The sequence below is a fragment of the Capsicum annuum genome, unplaced genomic scaffold (genome assembly GCF_002878395.1).
Source record: "Capsicum annuum cultivar UCD-10X-F1 unplaced genomic scaffold, UCD10Xv1.1 ctg995, whole genome shotgun sequence".
NCBI lineage: Eukaryota > Viridiplantae > Streptophyta > Magnoliopsida > Solanales > Solanaceae > Capsicum > Capsicum annuum.
The window spans coordinates 491,303-510,768 of record NW_025896043.1 but is presented as its reverse complement, the minus strand read 5'-3'; the positions used below and the strand labels follow the sequence as shown (position 1 = coordinate 510,768).

Here is a 19,466-nt window from a genome sequence, read left to right as displayed (position 1 = left end):
ATTTCATTATTTAGATTTTCTTGATTTTCTCTAGTTTGTCTAATATATTCTAACATTTTTTAATCTGAATAATATCCTTCTGGGTAAATTTCCTCGTATAACTGTTCTAGACAATTTGTAGTTTCAATTTCATAGTTTATTACCTCTTCTAATATTATTTTCTTAATATCTATTATTTCTATATCTTTGAGTATATATAAGATTAAAACTTTAAGATAATCTAGGTAATCTATCTTTTAAAATTGGTTTTATTATAGTGTTTTGTAGTTGTTTGTTTTAGCCTTAATAGTTTTTGCATATTTTTATTAAGAAATTTTATATCTTTATTTTCCATGTATTTATCTATATTTATTTTTATCTGTTTTTCTAGTAACTGTATTTTTATTTTTTTTATATCTTTTTCTAAAAATTTTATGTAACTTATCATCGTAAGTATTTATAAGAGTAGTTAGGTAGATATGGTATATAATTTACTCTAGTCATGTAATATTTACCAAAAGCTTTTTCTAATATGATTTTTCTTATATCTGCTACTTTTATATTTCTAAGTGCATACAAAATAAGTATTTTGAATTTATCTACCATCACATCAGATAAATTATCATTCATTTTCATAAAATTGCTTTTTTCAAAATATTTCCTTCAACCATGTACATAACAAAATATGGTCATCTTAGCTTACTATATACTAGATTATTCTTAAATAATATGTTCTTCCGTCACTATTAACATGGTAATCCGGATACTTTTTCCCTTAAACAACGCCTCTACTCTGGTTACTCCCCGCCACGGCTTCTTGCCTCATTGGTTTCACCTTTAGGATGGCATAGTACTTAGGGATATTTCTCCGTTTCCTCTTTGTTAATAAACTTCTTAACATATTATTCTTCGAATAATTCTACTATAAAGTAACTAGTATGAATTTATTTTATCATATCATGATTGTTGGGAATTATGAAATTAGCTATTCATAATCATAAATGGATATACCTGTTCAGGTAGCTTTGATATTTCTGAAGTTTGTTGCTCCATAGCTTTTTCTATTGGAATATGTTTATTTTATTAACTGAGTAAAATATTTTTTATGGAGTGGAGAGAGGAAAGTTGCTTCAACGCATGAAGGCTTGCCTTTGCAATGCCTTCTGCCTTTGTTATATATAGAACGAAAATTTACAAACTTTCTTTACACGTTTTCTAAAAACTAAAAATTTAAAACTTAAAGAAAATAAAGTCAACAAAAATGGCCTATGGCCTATCCTACTCTAAAGAAAAGTCATAAATGTAAGAAAAGTAATAATTGCTTTACATTATTGTATCATAAGAAAAATTTGTACAATAAGTCCAAATATCTTCCGTTGTCGTATCTGCTCCATTATTGCTCTTTATCTTATCTTTCCAGCTGGCATTTTGTCTTCTTGATTTTTATTCTAGATGTACCTCTGGAATAATATTATCTTCTCCATTGCACCTCGAACATTGGTGGTCTGGATATTTGTGTCCAATTATTTTACAGTATCTTGTTAGTAGTCCGTCTGAAATAAATCCTTTTTTGATTGCTCTTGCGGTAGATTGTTTTTCTGGGTTGAGTAGCGTCATTATCCATTGTCTTACATCTTCCATATCTGCTTGTCGTAGCTCTTTCGAATTTGAATATATCATTTGATGATCTCTTGAATAGTAGCTCCATATTGGGTTTCCGTTAGTATAATTATTTGCTAATTCTTGAATGATCGTAGCTAGTCCAATAAGTCGTTTATTTGCATAAAAATCTGGTATCTCAATTCTGGGTATCTCCAGTTGTTGCGTAATATCTTCTGGTATAATCATATCTCTTGTTAGTCCTATCTTTACAACTTGTATAACTAGTTTTATTTCATCATATAATATCTCTGCTGGTGCAGTATAACACTTTATATAAAATAAATTTCCTTTTGTTATTCTTTTGTAGGTAGTGAATATCTTGTAAAATTCTTCCATAGTTGTTAGCTCTTCTCCGTCTTGGGTATATATGGTATTTAGTAGTCCATAGTCAAAACAGGTTTTAACTAGGCTTGGGTTAGTTTTGGGTAGTGCAATTAATTTATTATATCCTTGTAATTTTTGCGTTATATAATTGGTATTTGGTTCCTTGATGTCTGTAGCTCTGGGGTTATGGTTTAGAAAGGTTTGTACTCTGTATATATTTTCTATGTATTTCTGGGCGGTGTAGTTGTATACTTTTTTATCTTTGTTTAGGCTATCTCGGTATGTGTTAACTTGTGGGGGTATGAATAAATGGTCTTTTTGTGTTTTTGGTGTAAATGATTTTTCAAATATTTTATTCATATTTACATTCTGGTATCTTGGTCTATTAACTCCTTTGCTTGTACCTGCAGAAGTAGATTGATAAATGTTATGGGCTTTATGGAGTGTCCCAACGTCTCCTTCTAGCTCTGGATTTTTAATGTCTTTCGATCGACATAGCTCTACACACTGCTGAGTTAGCTGATTTGTAGCTATAGACTTCAGTTTATCTTCATTAGTCTTTAGCTTTTCTATCTCATTACCCATACTGTCCACTTTCATTGAAAGCGTAGTTAGGGTGTTAAGTATTTTTTCTAGAGTATCTTCCTCTACTATTTCAGTCTGTGTAGCTTTGTCTTGATATGTAATCTGCAATAACATTTTTGTTAGTACTGATCACTTCAATTGTAAATGTGAAATTTAATATATTTAAAACTAGTCTCCAAATCTCTTTTGTTGTAACTGAATTTTGTATTTTCTTTGTTAACCACCAGCGTACCTGTGTATTATCTGTTCGTACAATAAATTTGTTATATACAATATATGGCTCAAATGCTAATAAACATTTATATAATGAACATAATTCTTTCCTATTTATTTCTCATTTTATTTCTGTCTCGTTGAATGTACCTGAGTAGTATCTACAATGATGTTCTATTTTTTCTGCTTCATATCGATATTTAAGTACTCCTCCGTAACTATATTCACTAGCATCTGCTTCTACTATATATATAAATTTTCTATTTTCATCTGGAAATTGTAATTTTGGTAATTCTCTACAAAGTAATTTTATTTTTTGAACTTGTTTTTTATCTTTTTCATCATAATTATATTCTATATCCTTTTTTAATTTTTTCTGCAGTGGTTTTAAGGTTTCTGCTAATTTTGGAATATATTCTCTTACTTGGTTTACTAATCCTAAAAATGATTGTAATTTCTTTTTTGTATCTAATTCTTCTTTCGAATTTATTATTTTTTGTACTATATGTTGTTGCATTTTTACTCCACTTTTATCTATTTGTATTCCTAAAAATTCTATCTGGTTTTTCATAATTTCAGCATTCTTTTTGCTTAGACTTATTCCCGATTTTTCTATTATATCTGTAAACTGTTCTAATAATTTTAAATGTTCTTCTTTGATTTTTGTATATAATAATATATCATCTATGTACACTATACAATTAGATAATTGTTTAAAATAATTATCCATAAAATGTTGGTATCTACCTGGTGCATTTTTATATCCAAATGGTAACACGTTCCATTCATAAAATCCTTGTGGTACCGTAAATGCGGTTAATTCTTTAGATTCTTCTTCTAGCTTTAGGTGGTAAAATCCTGATTTACAATCAAATTTGCTAAAATAATTATATCCTTGGATTTGTCTTATTTTTAATATCTTATTTGGTATCGGATAATTATATGTTATAGTTTTTGCATTTAAATTTCTATAGTCAATAACCATCCTACTTTTTCCTCTTTTTTGTTCACTATGTTTATTTACTATAAATGCTGGACTATTATGTTTACTATTACTTTTTTGTATATATTGTTTTTCTAATAATTCATCTATGTGCATTTTAAATTCTTTTAAATCATCAAAATTATATGTTAATGGTTTTTGTGTTATTATGCTATTTTTATCTATTAATTCAATTTTTATAGTAGTTTTATGTTTTTCCCATCCTTTTAATGGATCTTCACTATATAATTGTTCTAATTTTTTTTGAATTATTTCTATTTTATTTATTGAAAATGTAGTTATTTCTATTTTATTTATCGAAAATACTACTAGTTCTACTGTATCTTCAGTATTTTTTATATTTTCTAACTTTTATGTAATTTTTCACTTCCTTTTATCCAATCAGTTTTCTTTCTTATTTTATTATTAACTCTTTTTGCTTTTACTTTTTGTTTACATGGTGTTGTAAACCACCAGTCTGTTTTGGTTATTATATGTGGGTATAATTTATCTAAAAATGGCATTCCTAAAAGTATATCTTTTGATGTTAATTCATAATTATAAATTTCTTCTATTGTTAATATCTTATCCCATACTTGTATTTTTACATTCTTAGCTTTATAAGTAATTAGGCTTCCTTCATTATTAATCCTTTAACTATTATTGGTGTTTTTAATTTATCCCATTTGCTTTCTGGTAAGCAATTATATCTACATAAATTAGCTTCTGCTTCTGTATCTATCATAGGCGTATAATATCTAGTGTAATATCCTTCTACTACTATCTTCATTAATACATATATCTTCATTTCATGTTAAGGCTATTTTTAAGAATAACTTTTCTTTGTTATATGTTAAGGTTAATTGTGTATGTTCTATATTATATGGTTTTACTTGTTCTAACCATTTTATTCCTAATATTATATCTGCTTTTTGCATTTCTTCCTTTATTTCGAAATCTATTTTTATTTTTCTCACTCCTAATATTATTTCTTTTTCTGCTATATTTTTATTATTTATTAAACTTCTTGGTAGATCTGGGCATATATCATTGTCAGTTTTTATTTCTTCATTTTTTACTAGATATTTTGCTATATGATTTTCTTCTTGTCCTGTATTTAAAAGTATTAGGTATTCTTTTTCATTTATTTTTCCTGTTATGTAATATTGGTTTAAATTACTTATTGAATTTGTTTCATAACTTGTTCTTTTTGATGAGCTTGATGATTCTGGTTTTTCATTAGCTATTCTTTTTGTTGTACTTGTTCTATCATTTACTATTTCTAAATTTTCTTCTGTATCTATGTCTCTATAGGTATAGTCATTATAATCTATTGTTTTTACTATTTGTTCGAATGGGCTTTCTATTTGTATTTTGTTAATCTTATTTTTTCCTGTTATTTTATGTTTTGTTGTTAATACATATAGATTTTTGCATCTTGCTGTAAATATTTTACTTCCTGGGGTTAATTCTATTCCTGATATTTTCCAATATAATACTAATGATTTATCTATATTTCTATCTGTTACTGCTACTGAATAATTTGCACTTATTATAAATTTAAATTTTTGATATATTAGATTTCCTTTTACGGCAGTTATTATGCTCTTTTCTATAGGTTTTATAATTCTATCGTCTGCTAAATATAATTCTATTGGTGTATCTATTCCTTCCCTAAAACATGCTTTTATTAATATCTCTGTACCTCCAAGGTGTACATATTTTATTGGATCTCCTTTACTTTTTATATCATTTATTTCTTTATTAATTATTCTTTTTGTTACTAGTGGTATACTAGCTTTTCCTTTTGCATATCTGCAGTCTATTACATGTTCTTTTTGACATACTACATAATATTCATCTTTTTTCCTAATAAAAATATTTTTTACTGTTGGTATTTTAACACTTAAATCTAATTCTTTCCCTTTTATTTCATCAAATATGTTACTGTCAAATATTATTTTTTGTTCCGTTCCTTCATCATTTAAATATTCTTCCTTTGTTATTATTTTTATATCTTCTTCAGTCATTTGATTCATCTATTTCGCTATCTATTTCATTATCTGTTTCGTTTTCTGAAATTTCATATATACTATCTTCACTTTCTAATTCATAATCTATATAATCTATCTGCATATATTCTGTATTATCTATTCTTATTTCTGATATTTGTTTATTTTTTGGATTTTTAGGTAATTTACAATCTCTAGCTAAATGTCCTAACTTTCCACAATTATAACAAGTACATTCTTTTATAGATTTCTTTTTTCTATATGGTCTTTTATGTGTATAATTTTTTACATAATATCTTTTTCTTGGTTTCTTATATTTATATTTTGATTTTTTATATTTTTTATATTTCTTATGTCTTTTTCTTTTCTTATAATATCTTTCTTCGCATCCAAATTGGGGTGCTATTTTATTTTTGCAACAAGCTAAATTTCTTATTAATGTTTTTTTCATTTTTAATTCTTCTCTATATTTTTCACATAAGTTTCTATACCATTGTTGTAAATATTTTATTCTTGCTCCTAACGTATCTACTATTTTTGCTTCTTCCCAACTTTTTATTATTTTCGAACTAAATGGCTCGGGTAATTTATTAAAATACAATTTTCTTATTTCTTTACTTTCTTCTATACTATATGCTCCTTTATAATAATATTTTTTAAATGCGCAAGTATATTCATCTATATAACACATATTACATATTGCTAATTTTAACATTAAATTTCTATTCATATCTCTTTCTTCATTTTGTTCTTCTTCGATTGTTGTCGTACTACCAAATTCATCTTTTATAGCTGTTTCATATTTTTTTAATAATTCTATAGGTGTTAGTTTAGTTGTTGTCGATGATGTTCCTTCTATAGGTTTATTAGTTCTTAATACTTTTTTGCTATTTTCGGTTAAATTTGCAAACCATAGTTTTACTGATCCTATTAGTGTTTTTTCTATATATTCCGGTGCATCTGTTATATTTATATTATTATCTAATAATTGTTTTGTCATATATCCTATCCATAATTGTATTGTTTTTTCTGAATCTATTACACAGTCTAGATCTAAAAAGTTATAATTTTTATTCACTATTTGTTTTGGTATCCATTTATCATATTCATTATATTTTTTAAACTTATTCTTATAATATATGGATTTTCTTGTTTCTGTTGTTTTAGGTATTATATTTCCTTTTTCTTTTTTATCAAGAGTATTTATTTCTGTGTGGGTATTTTCTAAGTTTTCCTCATTAATTTCTTTTTGTTCTTCATTGATTTCTAAATTTTTTGTATTTGTTAATATTTCTGTATATGTTTCACTATCTTCGGACTCATAATTATCTGTCTCTTCAATATCTATATTATTTATTTCTAATTCTTCGTTTTTTATTTCTAATTTTTCCTTAAATTGATTTATCTCATTTAGTAATTTCTGTTCTCTATCTTTTTCTTCTTTTTCTTTTTGTCTTTGTTCATACAGTTCTTTTAACATTTGTAATTCTTTTTCTAATTCAGCAATTCTACTATTTTTGGTTTCTTCTATTTTTCGTATTTCTTCCGTAGTGTGTTGTCTTATTTTTTCTATTTCTTTTTTCCTATCTATCTCTTCATTTTCTTTTTCTATTCTTACCATTGCTGTTAATTTATCTTCTAATTTTAATTCTTCTTTTTCTAACATTAGATATAAATGTTCGCCTATTTTCTTATATCTTCGTCCTAGATTAGAAAATACTATTTTTATTTTTGATCCTTCGTAGTTTTCATATATTTTTTCATCTATTATAAATTCTTCTTTATTCATTTTATTGTGAATAGTTCATGTTGATATACATATTCTAAACTATTTATTTGTGATTCTAATTTTGATATTTCATCTTTTTGTGTATCTATTGAATTTTTACTAACTCCGGCAAATATATTATAATGTAGTCTTTCTATTCTTATTTTTAATTCTTTACGTTTTTCAGAGATAATTTGTTTTAGTTCTTTATATTGTTGTATTTTATTCATTTTAATTATATTTCTAATATCTTGGTGGATATCTAAATCTAATTTTATCATAATTAGGTGGTATATGTTTTATTCTTCTGGATTTTAAATGTGTTATTAATTTTGATTCAATACTAGATATTAATGTAATTAAGTAGGCTAATTTTTGTGGATTTTCTTTTGTTTTATTTAGACTTATATATTCTGAATAGTTACTAATTAAAGATTCTTTAATTTTTCTAAAAGCTTCTCTATTTTTAAATGGTCTTCGCATAATTAATTAATTATAAGTAAATTGTTTTAACTCTAACAATAACCTACGGCTGAGAAGAGTCTTAAGAAGACAAGAAAGGGTCAATTTTTATTTTTTGGTTAAACATGGGGTCACTTTTATTTATAATATAAAGAAAAAGGGGTCAATTATTGAGATGCATTTTTCAACTACCTACTGATTTTATCTCCTTTCTTTTTATCACAAAAATATACCTCCACACATATAAACACAAAATACTCAGACCACACATACACACAAAAACTATTGCTTCTCCACCATTCTTTTTCTTTCTTTTTCTCCCCTTTTTCTCTCTCTTTCTCTCACTCCCCAAAAGCCTTAAACCGCCACCGGCGAACCAACGGTGATTCGGTGGAATCCCCCTTCCTTTGCCTCACCACTTTGACAATCACCAAGAAACCATCAGTGCCACCCCTTGTCTCCCTTTCTAGCAAAACACCACCAATTTTTCCTCTTTTCGTTGTTCCTTTTTTGCGCTGCCTTGCCGAAGGTCGTGGCCGGCGAGATTCAACCGTACCACCGCTACGCGCCACCCAACACCGCTAAAATAGCTGCACCACCACAAACCACCACCTTCTCTTCCTTATCACTATTTCGGCCAACCAAGAACAAACCCATGTCAGATTCCGGCTAAACTCAATCGGAAATGATGAGCCATTGTCGGTTTATTTATCAGTTTTTCAGATCTGGGCGACAATACTATGACAATACAAAATATGACATCGCAATTTGAAGTTATTCTATTTCTTTGTTAAATTGTTGGTACGTCTCTTTTATTGAATTGCCCGTGTCATTTTGTTCTATAATCTAAATTGATATTTTTGAATTTTGTGGTGATTGATAATATTTTTCAGTAAGTGCCTCTGTTTCGTATGGTTTCGGCTTAGTTTTGAATTGTTGACTCTATTTACTAATTGTTTCTTTATTTGTATTGACATTTATTAACAATTTACTTTAATAGCTTTATGTTATTTGTGGCTTTAGTTTATTTAATTATTATATTGTAAGATTTTTTCTTTTGTTAAATTTTGTTTGCAGTTTTGATTATCCTATTTGAGTTGTATTGTGTCAATTATTGTTTTGATTAATTTATCCTTTCAAGATATGTTGTTATCGTTGGTATTAATTTGATATGACCAATGACATTATCTTTCCGTTAGATTTTTGAGGCCATTCCATTATAAAAGACGGATGTTATTTTCTCAAATTTATTATTTTATATCAAGGATCGACACTTGGACGATGAAGAAATTTTTCATCGATTTTTGAGGCCTTTGCAAACAAAGAGACGGATATTACGTATATAAATATGTAATAAAATAAATTAATTCGGGCAATGATGAAATTTTTATAATTTTCTTTAAAAATTTATCTGAGCCCGCTTTTTAACAAAAATTATACTTTTAAATACATATATGCACACATACCTTTATAATTTATTTTGTAATTAGTTATTTGTTACTAACTTTGTTATTAGAAATGTTTATACAGATTATTGGGAATACTCGTTGGGAATGGCATGCAAAGAAGACCTTAAATTTTGTGTTTGTATTTTTATATTTTTATACTTGTACAAATACTATCATAGTGAAATTTTATTTTTTGGGGCGTTGGACGGGCATATTCTTTATTTATACAAACTTCACCACGTGTATATGCAAACATAGGCCGTTAACTTTTATACAAAAAAGAATTAAATTAATTTAGATATTTAATCAAACAGAATTAAAAATACTTTCTTTTATGAATTCTTTTTCATTTTTCAAACAATTTTCTTATGTACTTTGATTGCATGTCTTTACATACTTTCACGTTCATATTTTTACAATGACATATGTAACTTATACACACTTTAAATGAAGATTATTTTAAAATGCATTCTATATTTATATTTTAAACATCGATTTTTTCCTTCATCTTTTAATAAACCTAAGTCTGGCTAGAAACCACATTTGTGGATTCTGAAGGGTGCCTAATTCCTTCCCTTTGAAATAATTTTAACCCTTACCTGGAATCTAAAATGGTTTCGCAGATTAAATAAAGTCACACTTGTTAAACAAATAAGTAGGTTTCCTATTTTTCCTTAAAAATTAGGTGGCGACTCTGTGCAAAATCAATTCTTTTTGAGTCCATAATGTCATGCTCGTTTGACCTTTGGTAAAAATCGGGTATGACAAGGTCCATTGCGCCTTGGTAGCTTCGCGGCGTCAGACTCCACGTGGGTTTCCAGCTACATGGAACTCTCTCAATCACGCGAGGTGGCTTCTTTGCAATTTCTCAAAAGTTTTACGATGGTCCTGGCACAGGGCTCATCGTGGGGGCCTCTGTCATAACCCAAATTACCATGAGTGGCACCCATACAAATCTTCCTGTGGGAGAACTAACTAAATTGAACCATTACCCTATCACTTAGTCATTATTAAGATGATATTATCATAAAATTGACATAATACAATAATTTAGGACTAATTATTATTAATGTAGAAGTCAAATAAACTACTTACTAAAATCCCCAAGACCCGAAGGTCATCGTACAAGAACTACTAACAAAGATTGTGTCTAAAGAGATATTCATAAATAAAGTAAGTAAAGAATGTTTCATTGCCCGAAAGATGGAAAAGAACAAATAAGATGACCCATGATAGCCTGGAGACGGAGTGCCAACCCTTGGATCAAGATCTGCTATCAAACTCTAGAGGTGAGATCAGGTATGAACCTCTAGAATAATTTCTGCAATCAACAAAAGAAGAGTACAGGGTAGTATCAGTACAAACTACTATTTACTGGTAGGTATCATAGGCCAACTCAATTTAATAGCATGTACACACCATAAATTAGATAACAAGTAGACAGACATCATCACATAACAAATACTCAATGCATCAACAATACAATAACAACAGGTCAAACAGTACTCATAAATAAGCCAAATAACCATCAAGAGCATCAACCATATTATAAACATCCACAGAATCAACACAAATACGTACACACATGCTATGGGACTTATTTTTGTCCAAATACTCTGGACCTGCAGGGAACAATCTATGTTCACGTACTGCACCGGCGTGGTACCCGATCCAACATAAATATAAATGTACTGGTGTGGTACCCGATCCAACATAAATATAAATGTACCGGCGTGGTACTCGATCCAAGATAAATATAAATGTACTGGTGTGGTACCCTATCCAACATAAATACAAATGTACCAGCGTGGTACACGATCCAACATAAATATAAATTTGCTGGCGTGGTACCCGATCCAACATAAACATATCCGTACCGGCGTGGTACCCAATCCAACATAAATATAAATGTACCGGCATGGTACCCGATCCAACATAAATTTAAACGTACCGGCGTGGTACCCAATCCAACATAAATATAAACAAGTATTATCAATATCAATTTACACAACCTCACAACATACAACACAATGTACCAAGTTTACAAGTACACTTAAAGTCATAAGAGAGTTCCATCAAGTAAAATTTTAATAATCATTTATACACGCATCAACAGTCCAAACATCAACAATTTCAAGCATATTTGAATACCAATTAACAAGTATATAATTTAGGAGCTTACACAAAATTAAATTGAGTCTAAACTCCAATTAAACCATAACCTATCTCAACCAACGAATCCGAATGATACTAGTACACAAGTGTCCTGTCCTTCCTCATAAATTCAGAATGTTCAAAATCTGTTCAAATATACATAGCCCTCATAAGAGTATGAACTAGTATGTCAAATTTCAACTAAAATGGGTTATTATTCGGCCCCAAGTCAAGAATATTCACTCTAAAAATTCTAAACCTAAACCTCCATTATCAAAATTGTGGATATGAACATGTCTAGAGTTATTACTCAGCTTATTTATAATTTACATTATCGAGTATTGATGTCAACCGCAAGTTTAAGAACACTGTCAAGGGTCATGCATGGATTAACTGAGAGTTTAGGATTCTGCACACTTAAATTCCCTAAGAACATAACCTTGGCATTAGGATATCTAATGACTGGCTAATAATTACTTTCATCATTATTTTTTTTATTCAAATTGGCTTCAAAAAAATAAACCAGAAACCTTCAAAAAGACTGATCACAAAGATCCCTTTTTACCTTATCCAAGAGAACAACAAACATGCACGGTATTACTATATATATATATATATATATATATATATATATATATATATATATATTAGACGTATGCGTACTGTATGTTGGCCATAGTTGAAGAATAGTCTACAAGTTTAACAACAAAAACAATTGTTTTCTGGTTTTCAAGTAGAGCACAATCAATTTATAAATGATTAGGATAAAGTAACCACTATATGTATAAATTTACATCAATTTCCTCTATATCAGGTATGACTTTACTTATAGGCAATTATTATTACTGTAGTTAACACCTTACCTAAAGCTCGCCTTTTTTTTTTCTCCTTTCGTTCTTGCTTATCCTCCAAAGAATTAAACCCTATTAACCGAAAGTCCTTTCACGTAATATCTGATGGTAAAAGAATTGTGGTTTTAACCCATTAAACCATTAGTTTCACTAATCATCTAAAATACCCTAAACTTTTAATAAATACTCAAAATTTATTTCGAAAACCTCATAAACATAAATCAATTATGTATATTAACTAAAAAGTACATTCCTGACCTATTGAAAGTATTACTACACTAATTCGAGGTCATCTTGATAAAAGATTAACCATTATCGGGTTTAACTTTTTCAAATTCAATAACCCTGTTAATGACTTAAATTTCTTTCGAATATCTAAAAAAATTGGCTACTCATCCCATGAGTCACAATTCACATATACAAACTATGCGAAGGGCTAAAATATGGGAGATGAGAAAATTTTATTAACGATCGGGAGGGTCGTTACATCAGATACAAATTAAACAATCGTTCGTCCCCGAACGAGCAAACCAGAGACAAGAAGGGAAAATAAGAAATTATCAGAATCATCAAAAAGATATGGATACTTGCTACGCATGTCTGCTTCGGTCTCCCAAGTAGCCTCCTCAATAAGATCATTCTTCCATTGGACCTTCACAGACTCAATCTTCTTAGTCCACGACTTATGGACAACCATATACCTAGCTAAGACTATGCGTGCCCCTACCTCCCTAGACTCGGAAGGTTCACTCAGCATACAATAACACAAGACATATTCTTCACCCATATTATGCAACTTTCCTATACCAGCCGATAAATATAGGTGCATACTGGTGATAGGCAATGCACCAGCAGGAATAAATGCAAAGTACACAATCAATATCACAACTCATCATAACTATCCTCATCAGGACCATCACTATCGTAATCAATCTCCGGCCTTGCCGGATATCAACATATCATAAATATATCTTCTGACCTTGCTGGGTATCAACATTATCACAAAAGTATCCTCCGGCCTTTCTGGGTGTCAACATATCATCATAATAGTCATTACCAAATAAAATACACTAAAATATTCATAAAAATATTCATATCACCATAGAATATGTATCTAGTCAATACTTACCAACTACTCTCTATTAGCTAACCAACACTTATTATAATAGAATCACTAGTTCGCTAGTCATCATATAACCTCTAGTTATTAGCCTAAACATTATCCTTCACATAATCTTTATTCCTGGGATAGAAACTAACCACTATTTATTTAATAGCCAACATCTAACATCGAGTCAAGGTTTATCACTAGATCAAAACCTCCATTTATCAACCATTCATTATTATCAACTAATCATCCTATATTCGTTAATCATTACTAGACAACACATTACTATTGGTCATCAAACCACCTTTTATTAACTGACATCATTCATTATCTAACCATCTTTTACCAACTAATCCTTGCTTAGCTATTTATTAATTAACCATTTAGCAACTATTCAAATTTATTAACTAGTCACCTCTTACTACCAAAATATTTTATTATCTAGCCTCATTAACACACAACTCCTCATTTATCAAGTAATCAATATCACAAACTTAGTCATCAATACCAACTAATCTTCACCTATGCTAGATCCGACCTCACCATAAGTCATGCATTAACCATCGCTAGCTACCATGTTTCAACTAAGAAAAAATCATTAACTATTACGTTAGATTCCTAGCCATCACTAATATCCAATTAATAAAGTCGTAAGCAACATACCATAGCTTCCTTTGTCCCATACGGGGGATATGCATACAAACATATATACATTCACAAACTATAATCATATCTCTTACAATGATAAACACTTCTAAGATAATCAATCATTATCATTACAAGGCCCTTGGTCTATTAATTTATCCAGAATAGTCACAACATCATAATCACGACCTTATACCCATATACATATCCAAAACTCATATCAATAATCATATTTAGAAGCTATAGCATATCTCTAATCATCTCACATATAGGAGGTATCTCACATATTGAAGGCATAATGCAGATAGATATGTAATCTTCTATAGGATATCTTATATCGATAGGTCATACATCATGACTACGAGGAATATCACCTCTCTAGGAAAATGCATATCTAAGAGGAAATAACATCTCTATAGACCATATAACGTATCTAGGAGGAATATCATCTCTAAATGCCCAATATCACTTCCACAGGAAGTATCATAACTATAACTCATAACCCATAATCCGAGAACATCAATACGAGTTACCAAGTTACAAAGTAATCTTATTTTAAGGTTTACTAGCCTCATCTATGTCTAACGTCCGCAACTAAGTCTACAAAACTTAACAAAAGTTTAGGCTTAAGTGGGTCAGACGATCCCACTTCTAATCCTTAGTTTCCATAATTAGGCACACTATGCCCTAAATTAGGATAAGAAATCTAGTTCATCTTCTCGAAGTCAAGTAAGCCATATTCAACCCTAAGATAATTGCTTCTACTAGAAACAAGTTACTCAAGTGAACTCTACCCAACTTACGATATCAAGACTACCACACTAGTCCAATAAGGCTAAATATACAAATCACGCTTCAAATACTAAAACCACCTCCCAAACCTAGGTTTACATCATAACTACGCTACAACTAATCTAAACTAGAGAGAAAAATCAATAGGATTCAAAAGGGGTATAAACATGCCATTTTACAGATCCACAAAATTAGAGCCTACAATATATTATCCTCCACAACATTGTTAATATCCATCTAATTATCATACCTAAACCACTCAACAAGAAATATTTACCAAGCATAACTCAAGGAAAGATTAATCATGCCATTTAATAATTCATTTATTCTCCCATTCAGGATCATCCTTAATTATTTTATGAATGTAACTAAGCCATTTGATTTTGCATTGCCACTATCATAGAAATTACTATCATCTAAAAGTGTCATATACAACCAACTATGTGGGATATGTAAATGTATAATTCAGCCACAAGGTCAAGTCATTAACAATTTATCTTCTTAAAATTTTACCTAGTGCATAAATCCACAACTACAACTTATGTCTTGACAAACACTAACTCAATGTTTTTCAACGACAAACACTTCATGGTTAAGGCAAACCTCTCTTATATCACCAACACCAATTTAAGATATACAGAGTTATTCTTATTTCTACCTAACAATAGTTTTATTACGAACTTTACTTAACTCTTAATCATCTTAAGAGTGGTCCCCACACCACTAGCACATAAGCAAGGCCAAACAAAATAAATTGATTATAGTTCATTGATAGTCTCATCACCAATATCACATTCCAGATAAGTCATCAATCAAATTCTATAGGTATCTGCAACCTCTACTAGTTTTTATCACTTTTATTTAAAACTCATTATTTTGCCAAGCATTAAGAATTAGTTCACATAAGGAACTCAAAGATAATGTCACTTAGCTAGTCCTCACAAGGAATCCATTATAATTTTAATAATAGAACTCCAAAAAAATTCTAAACACAATCTCAATGATCGGGCCACACAAGGATCCCCGATAATATCAAATAATTGAACTACACAAGGATCCATCCACAACATCATTAACAAGAATCTCTCGTTACCGAAAAACACATATCACCTTAGTTTTTTATTCATGTCACTTTTCCACTATCTTTTCTTAACATCATATTCTCATATCATTCTTTCAATTCTTATACCAACAATCTCATCAGTATAATAGTACCAAAAATAAGTAAGAACCATAGAATTTCTAGTTTCACAATAACAAGAAATCAAATAATTTCATCATATTTATAAAAAAAAAACTTCATCAATTTTTATCACTTAATGACTTAAAAAAAATTAATTCACAATAATGACAAAAATCCAGCAACACAAGTTTAGCCAAATATCAAACACAAGCAATCAATAAGTTCACAACTTTCACAAGTCTTTACCTATTAACAATAACTTTTACAACTTATTAATAGATACCAATCGAAATCTCCAAGATTTTTATTCAAAATTATTAAGATACTAACTGGAATTGTCTAGATATCAATTGGATTCAATCTAATAGTCCAAGATTAGGATGGAACGATGGAGAGAAAGAAAGAAAAATGACTTCTACTTGCCTCATAGTCTTACGAAGATTAGGTATGGGGCCCTACACACTAATCTACAGAACTCTACTTGACATTGCTCTTATTAACAGATACCAATTGAAATCGCCAGATACCAATTGAATTCAAGTAATAGCTTGTAAGAAAGAAGAATTTGAATTTTCCTAGTGTCCAATAGCCTCTTGAAGAAAAGTACAGATATCTCTGTACCGTTCCGCAAGATTCTACTAGACATGTTCTTGTATGACGAGATCGACAAACCTAGGACTTTGATACCAACTTTGTCACGACCCAAATGGCCATGAGTGACACCCACACTAATCTTCCTGTGGGAGAACCATCTAAATTGAACCATTACCCTTTCACTTAGTCATTATTAAGATGATATTATCATAAAATTGACATAATACAATAATTCAGGACTAATTATTATTAATGCGGAAGTCAAATAAACTACTTACTAAAATTTCCAAGACCTGAAGGTCATTGTACAAGAACTACTAACAAAGATCATGTCTAAAAAGATATTCATAAATAAAGTAAGTAAAGAATGTTTCATTGCCCAAAAGATGGACAAGAACAAATAAGATGACCCATGCCAGCCTGGAGATGGAGTGCCAACCCTTGGATCAAGATCTGCTATCGAACTCTAGAGATGAGATCAGGTATGAGCCTCTAGAATAATTTCTGCACTCAATAAAAGAAGAGTACAGGGTAGTATCAGTACAAACCACTATGTACTAGTAGGTATCATAGGCAAACTCAATTTAATAGCATGTACACAACATAAATTAGATAACAAGTAGACAGACATTGTCACATAATAAATACTCAATGAATCAACAATACAACAATAACAGGTCAAACAGTACTCACAAATAAGCCAAATAACCATCAAGAGCATCAACCATACTGTAAACATCAACAGAATCAACATAAATACGTACACACATGCTATGGGACTTATTTTTTCCCAAATAGTCATGACCTGCAGGGAATAATCTATGTTCATGTATCGTACCAGCGTGGTACCCGATCCAACATAAATATAAATGTACCGGCATGGTACTCGATCCAACATAAATATAAACGTACCGGCATGGTACTCGATCCAACATAAATATAAACGTACCGACGTGGTACTCGATCCAACATAAATATAAACGTACCGGCATGGTACCTGATCCAACATAAATATAAACGTACCGGCGTGGTACCTGATCCAACATAAATTTAAATGTATCAGCATAGTACCCGATCCAACATATATATAAACAAGTATTATCAATATCAATTTACACAACGTCATAACATACAACAGAATGTACCAAGTTTACAAGTACACTTAAAAGTCATAAGACAATTCCATCAAGTAAAATTTCAATAATCATTTATACACGCATTAACAGTCTAAACATCAACAATTTCAAGCATATCTAAATACTAATTAACAAGTATATAATTTAGGAGCATACACATAATTAAATTAAGTCTAAAGTCCAACTAAACTATAACCTACCTCAACCAACGAATCTGAATATCACTAGTCCACAAGTGCCCTATTCTTCCTCACAAATTTAGAATGTTCAAAATCTGTTCAAATACATATAACCCTCATAAGAGTACGAACGAGCATGTCGAATTTCAACTAAAATGGGTTATTATTTGGCCCCAAGTCAAGAATATTCACTCTAAAAATTCTAAACCTAAACCCCCATAATCAAAATTGTGGCATGAACATGTCTAGAGTTATTACTCGGCTTATTTCTAATTTATATTATCGAGTATTGATGACAACCTCAAGTTTAAGAACGCTGTTAAGGGTCATGCATGAATTAACTGAGAGTTTAGGATTCTGCACACTTAAATTCCCTAAGAACATAACCTTGGCATTAGGATATCTAATGATTGGCTAATAATTACTTTCATCATTACCCATTCATTATTTTTTTATTCAAATTGGCTTCAAAACATACACCAGAAACCTTCAAAAAGACTAATCACAAAGATCACTTTTTACCTTATCCAAGAGAACAACAAGCATGCATGGTATTACTATATATATATATTTGACGTATGCGTACTGTATGTTCGCCCTAGTTGAAGAATAGTCTACAAGTTTAACAACAAAAATAATTGTTTTCTGGTTTTCAAGTAGAGCACAATCAATTTATAAATGATTAGGATAAAGTAACTACTATATGTATAAACTTACATCAATTTCCTCTATATCAGGTATGCCTTTACTTATAGGCAATTATTATTACTGTAGTTAACACCTTACCTAAAGCTCGTTGATGCAGCCATAGTTCTCGCCTTTTTTTTCTCCTTCCGTTCTTGCTTTTCCTCCAAAGAAATTAACCCTATTAACTGAAAGTCCTTTCACGTAATATCTGATGGTAAAAGGATTGTGGTTTTAACCCATTGAACCATTAGTTTCACTAATCATCTAAAATATCCTAAACTTTTAATAAATACTCAAAATTTATTTCAAAAACCTCATAAACATAAATCAATTATGTATATTAACTAAAAAGTACATTCCGGACCTATTGAAAGTATTACTACACTAATTCGAGGTCATCTTGATAAAAGATTAACCATTATCGGGTTTAACTTTTCCAAACTCAACAACCCCATTAATGACTTAAATTTCTTTTGAATACCACAAAAATTGAATAATCATCCCATGAGTCATAATTCACATATACAAACTACGCGAAGGGCTAAAATATGGGAGATGAGAAAATTTCATTAACGACCGGGAGGGTCAAGCCTCCCCACGAGGTGTATCGACCATTTCTCATGCCTAAAACTTTTTTTTAAGTTCCGTAACTCATTCCAAATATTTTCAATTGATTTAAAGGTCCATGACTTCGTTTTCATG

At 29.8% G+C, this 19,466-nt stretch overlaps 2 long non-coding RNA genes across 2 annotated transcripts; one reads left to right on the top strand and one right to left on the bottom strand.

Moving 5' to 3' along the window:
* Positions 1-8,156: 8,156 nt before the first annotated feature.
* LOC124895736 lies at positions 8,157-9,647 on the top strand. The gene is made up of 2 exons (XR_007051867.1): positions 8,157-8,788; positions 9,518-9,647. It is a non-coding gene; the product is annotated as an uncharacterized LOC124895736 (long non-coding RNA).
* A 7,516-nt stretch (positions 9,648-17,163) lies between these two features.
* LOC124895735 lies at positions 17,164-18,950 on the bottom strand. Its single transcript, XR_007051866.1, has 3 exons — positions 18,864-18,950; positions 17,749-17,796; positions 17,164-17,266 (listed from the first exon to the last, which is right to left on the bottom strand). It is a non-coding gene; the product is annotated as an uncharacterized LOC124895735 (long non-coding RNA).
* Positions 18,951-19,466: the final 516 nt, after the last annotated feature.